The sequence below is a fragment of the Pseudorasbora parva genome, chromosome 6 (assembly GCF_024679245.1).
Source record: "Pseudorasbora parva isolate DD20220531a chromosome 6, ASM2467924v1, whole genome shotgun sequence".
Lineage (NCBI taxonomy): Eukaryota > Metazoa > Chordata > Actinopteri > Cypriniformes > Gobionidae > Pseudorasbora > Pseudorasbora parva.
Genome location: NC_090177.1, coordinates 34,922,334 through 34,928,333, shown reverse-complemented (window position 1 = coordinate 34,928,333; position 6,000 = coordinate 34,922,334). Strand labels below are relative to the sequence as shown.

General features: G+C 39.2%; 1 protein-coding gene across 2 annotated transcripts in view; it reads left to right on the top strand.

Annotated features, from left to right (window-relative positions):
- The first annotated feature begins 3,789 nt into the window (after positions 1-3,789).
- The window catches only part of LOC137078935 (pleckstrin homology domain-containing family G member 1), a 68,138-nt gene continuing 65,927 nt past the window's right edge, over positions 3,790-6,000 (top strand). For both annotated transcript variants that reach the window (XM_067446784.1, XM_067446785.1), the window contains exon 1: positions 3,790-3,964. The gene's annotated coding sequence lies outside the window, so the exon portion shown is untranslated. The remainder of the gene's footprint in view (positions 3,965-6,000) is intronic.

The window sequence follows — 6,000 nt, the reverse complement described above, 5'->3', positions numbered from 1 at the left end:
GGAACACAAGGGATTGTCCTCCATCACCTTCTCAGCTACTTGCATTGTAGTGTATTGTCCTGACAACTGCCTTAGATGACCTAAGCGGGTTAATTGGGCTGCCTAGACGCAAACTGTGATGTGAGCTTCATACAACCATTCATGGAAACGCTGTCCCGCACACACCAGTGAAAGCTCCAACTTTGCCTGGATCTCTTACTTCAGAGTACTATAAGGAGTTATAGGAACTAGCCACCAGGTTAACTAAAAGTTCCCCTATGGCCATTTTCCTGGTTGCCTTCACACCACGAGTAGGAACTCTAAAGTGACGTAAACTGCACTTATGTTTGTGACTTATATTTTGACAGCTCTGAAAACACCAGAGCCTGAGCACACAGCACTCTTATTCTCCGTCTTCATTAGGTCCCTGTATTTTGCATGCATTCTGCCAATTAGTGTACACTTTTGGTAGCTCCTATTGTACTGGGTTAGACCCTACTCTTAAGTAGGAGCTAAATAAGTTCCCCCAAAAGGAGTTCCTACAAAAATCATTCCTAGTTCCTGTTCCAAAATCCAGGTACTTTCGCCAATAGTTCTAGGAAAAAGAAATGGTTCCTCCGGTGCAAAAGTATAGTCATCATTATTGGGTGGGAATAGAGAGTAGTAGGCACTCTGCACTTGTCCAGTGAGAAAGGGTACTAGTATTCAGCCTTTGACCACCACTTCAAATGTATGTAAGTATGCTTCCATATTATCTTGCTCTGTCAACATTGAAAGGACTGATTAGCTCAGGCATGGTGTTTGGGTATTGCAGTGTGAAACACTGTTTCTAATCTCCTCCGCTCTCTCCTGCCTAGTGTCCATCTGCTCGGCAAACTTCTGCTGGTGGAGGATAATGTCAGCAAGTTGCCGGACGATGTCATCTATGTTAAGAGAGAGAGCTAATCTGTGATGAAAGAAAAATTCTTTGTGATTTTCTTAATATGTTCTCACTCTTTACATTGCTGTACAGACACATTAGGCAGTAGAATTGACTCCAGATGGCTCTTAATTAGAAAAAGGGCTTAGCATATAAATGTGATTGGTGGCGGCAGTGCTGGCTGTGGCTTGTGTTGCGCTGTGCTAAACTTCCCCTAGTAGTAAACCAATTTTCTCATTATCACTTCCCTAGGTACATGATGGCAACAATCTTGTGCTGACTGGGCTTACTCATCACTGGAGTCTAGGGAGGACAGAAAGAAGATAACAGTATTAGCTTGAAACTAACCTCTTTCTTCTGTTTATATGCTTTCGCCTGATGCCCGAACAACAGGTTCCGCCTTGTGTTGATGGGATGTGGCCTAATGCTGATTTTCAATGCATGTGAGATGCTCGCCCTTGTTAAAGATTATTGATATAAAAAAATGAAAAATACCAGCGCAAAGTAGGGTCGTCACTCCCGGACAACTGACAATGGGCAAAATGGCGGGATGGGAGCAGAGCAAAGAGGTGACGTGATGACTAAATCCACCTGCCTCTCAAAGTGACCATGCCATTAATAACAGAGAACTTTAAATGTGCACTATGTAGTATTTTTTGTAAAATATCCAAAAGACACCAGGCTAGTGTTATATATTTTGTTCAGTTGAGTACTTACAATATCCCAAATGTTTCCAACTATTTGTAAATTGTGAGAAAATTGCTATTTTAACTAAGGACCCGGGACGTGTTAGCATAGCGTTTGAGGGAGTCGCCTGCCAATTGCATCATATCTGTGCTACTCTCGGTTTTATTCTGCAGAAGCGCTTTTCTCTTAGCAGTGTGAACATTTCACAGCAGCGCCGAGCAAACGCACAGAGGAACGTCATAACATCATTTTAAACACACTTAAATGTATCTAATATCATAAACAGAGCGGCTTTACCTTATAATCAGGACCAGAAAAGTGGAAATAGTGCAGGAGCCCGGTGACTGTGTCCCATCATAATAAAAGTCCTGGTGTTCGCGAGCCGTGTGTTTGTATAACAATCGCTCCAGCGGCCGTGCTCAGCCCCACAACACTCGGTCCTGCTATGCTTCACACTACAGTAACGTTAATAACCGCATCTATGAAAGTGATTTCTGCCCGATTCCTATTTTCCACCGGCTGTGAAGTGAAGACCACATGTCCCAAGAGACTGCGTTCAAACTTGGCGTCATCAAACTACACCTTTGTTTTGAATAGGCAATTCAAAAAACTAGTGGACAAAAAGTTGCATAGTGCACCTTTAAGGCTTTATATAATGTAAACAAATGAGTTAGCAAGATGGCAACATAAGTTAATCTGTAATTAATTTAAACTCTACCTGTTCTATCTTCATGCAGCAGATATTCTCTGGCTCTGTAGGTATTATTGTCCGAGTTCAATTTGAACTAAACATCATTCGTTTCAGGCATGTTCTTTTGTTGTTTTGCACGAGTTCTTGAAGCTCCGCCAAAGAACAGGTAGGGAGCCCCAGCTCATTTGCATTTAAAGGGATATACACAACAACTTTATTTTTAACAGCCTATAAAACATGATACGTGGTGCATTTTGAGTTAAAACTTCACATAAACACTCAGAGACTTATTTTAGAAAGGGGCATAATAGGACCCCTTTAAATTTAACTCAGATAAATTTTGAGCAATTATATCCATCCATAACATGAGTACTTAAATGTATTGGTATTGGAAATACTAGTCTTGATAGTACTTAGTAAAAAATATGCTTTTAAACAAGTATTATTAAAAATATATGTATGATGTTAGTTCTACATTCATTTGGGAATTCAATGTGTAAATAATATATTGATGTAAAAATGTATCTGTGAATAATTAAAAGTTTTAAATCAATTTACAGCTTTAATTATCTTTATGTTTCCCATGTAGGGTGGGCCAGACCTTACAATAACACACAGTGACCTGAATCTCACACAAACTCAAACAGTGTTGCCCCTGTGTGCCCTGTGCGGGTGTGTCTATGTGCTTATGGCATTTTTACAAGGACATTTATTATTATTTATGCTGCATTGTATCTTTTGCCATGAATAAGGTCATAAATATGCTTGGTGTGCATGTGTGTGTGTGTGTGTTTTATTATAAAACTGAAGTGTGATGGAAACACTTAAGTCTCAGGAAGCAGGAATGACTGTTGGACTGTACTAAGGGACTTTCCTCAAGAGTGTGCAACGGTTATCGAAACAATGCCCATGTTTTACACCATGATAAAGTTTTGTGCTTCATACAATTTCGCTTATTTCCTCTTGTTATGTATGAGGTAACGTTTTTTCTTCTCTTCTGTTGACTTAAGGTCAACCAAGTGCCTGGTTCCTACATTTACATCCTAAGCGTGTGTGTGTTTTCAAAGCACCTGACTGAGTGCCGAGCAGAAATCCCATCTCTATGTCTATCTCAGACTGTTTTTAGATCTATTTCTGTATTTGTAGCCTCTTTAAAGTGACCCAGTTGTGTGCATGTGTGTGTAGAGAAGAGGACAGCTCGCCCTTGGCTCTTTTCTCGCTTTCTTAACCCCTCCGTTTCTCTCCAACTTTCTTTCTCTCAAACTCTTTCTTGTGTTCCAGTAATGTTTTACAATTTGCGTTGCCCGCAGCATTAACCATGATCCAGTTACTGCATCCACTAAATGTGATTGACTGTGTGTGTGTCTTGTGATATGATGGTGCATCAGGAGAAAGATCATCAGATAAATGCTCTCCCTCTCTCTCTCTCTCTCTCTCTCTCTCTCTCTCTCTCTCTCTCTCTCTCTCTCTCTCTCTCTCCCCCCTCTCTCTCTCTCTGATCTCATAGAGGTGTGGACGCACAGCCTGACTTTGAGACTCAGACTCAATTTGTGTGTGTGTGTGTTTGACAGCAAGCAAGACTGCTTGAGCCTATGGACATGGAATTAAACTTACAAAGGATTTTACTCTCAAGAAAACTGTGTGAATCAGCCCAAAGGGCAGGGGACAGTGGCAAAGCTGTTTAAAAGGTGAGTTTATGGCTGCTATTTATTCACTCGCAATGATAACGACATTTATTTAGACTAAATGTTTAGCGACTCCAACCAAATACTGTTTTTGTATTGTAATGGTGCTTGTGCAGATCGATGTAGGACACTTAGAGAGATTCCTTAACTTTGCATGTTATCAGGTTCTTGCTTTGGCCATGTTGTACTGATATGTGTAGCTGTATGAGTATTCATGTGTTTTTATTTGTGTTGGCAGATGAATTATAGTATTAAAGAGCTTTAAGATGTCATTTAGAAAGCTTATTTCATAAAGCAATTTATACAGGATCCAACTGGACACAACATATGATACATTTAGTGATGATTATTTTTAAAATGGATAAATATAACTTTTTATTACATTTATTATACATTTTCTAAAAATAAGATATCTTGTCGAAATAAGATAAATTCGATAAGATATCTTAATTGATATCATATCGAATTTAATAAATGTTTTGTCATGAAATAACTGTCTTCTGAGTTTGTGTGGTTGCGTTCTCTGGAGTTTCACAAAACCAGTCTAATTGTATCAATATGAAAAATATTTCAAACGCAGCATTGTTATGTTAGCATTTACGGCTGTGTACTTACAGTGTACTTACATAAGAATGTACTGGGTAATATATATGGTAACTATGTGGGATAAGGTTAGGCTCAGGGTTAGTACATAGTCATAACCCAGTTGTTACAATTACTATAATAAGTACATATGGGGAACAGGACTAAAATAAAATACCGTTTCTACTTATTTACTTAAAGTACTGGAAATGTGCTGACATCATTAAATAAGTGTGTGAATGGGCTGCCTGGTTGATCTGCTGATGTACACAAAGTCAGTGTCAAATTATTGTTATATTCTTAGCTCTGTGATGTTTTTTAGATTTTTCAGTAACACTTTATTTTGCCACTACATACTATGTACATCAACTGGGTAATAACTTAGGTAACTAACCCTAAACCTAACCTTAACCCTTGTAGTTACATTTTTCACGATTTTAGTGGGTAAGTACATCACAAGTACATTTAAAGTGCACATACTGTAAAATAAAGTGCAACAATTTTTCATTCGTCTTCAGCACACACACATTTTGTCCATATTAGTCAGAGGAAGACCATTTCCACCTCCTGTTGACTGTTCACCCAGCATGATCATCTGAGGCCAAACAGCACTTCCTCCAACACAAACACACACACACACACACACACACACACACACACACACACACACACACACACACACACACACACACACACACACACACACACACACACACAATATCCATCTTATTACATGGCTACCAAAATAAATTGATTTGATTTGAAATGTCTGTCACAGCTGAAATTAAACTAGCACAGTTCAGTCAATTTAGCAATGTACTGTATATGATTCTACATGCTGCAGAATCAGTGTATGTGTGCACTTGTGTTGCTGATTTTTGAAAATGCATGTGTTCATTTTTCTACGTGTGTGTGAAGGTGTGTGTGTGGTGGGAGCTGTTGACATGTTTTAGGGATTGGGGTCATGGACGTTGGCTTTTATTCATCATCAAAAAAACATCTGACATTCACACAAACACACACACTTGAGCACAGTCATGCAAAGACAAACAGAAAGACGGATGCATACACAGTCAGCTGATGAAATGTTGTCTATTACAAGGATGTATCTGAGAAAATTTGCTTTAGATTTGCATCTGGTGGAGTGTGACGATGCGAAAGTGAGGGACCAATTCATTTATTAACGATGTGTGGACCTCACCCCTCAGTCATAACAACAGCTGTCTTCCTGGCAAATCCCCCCCTCCCCCGCCCCTCCCCCCATCTGCATTGTTTGTGTTTTACTTTGATAAGTGAAATGTGAAGGCCAAGTATAAAAACCGATAATCAAAAATTGTCCTCTGCATTTAACCCATTCAAGTTAGTGTGCATACGTTAGGAGTGCTGTTGGCGTTATTATGCTTGTGAATCTAGGAGAATCTGATGGCATGCATATTAGTCTATAGGCAAGCATTTTT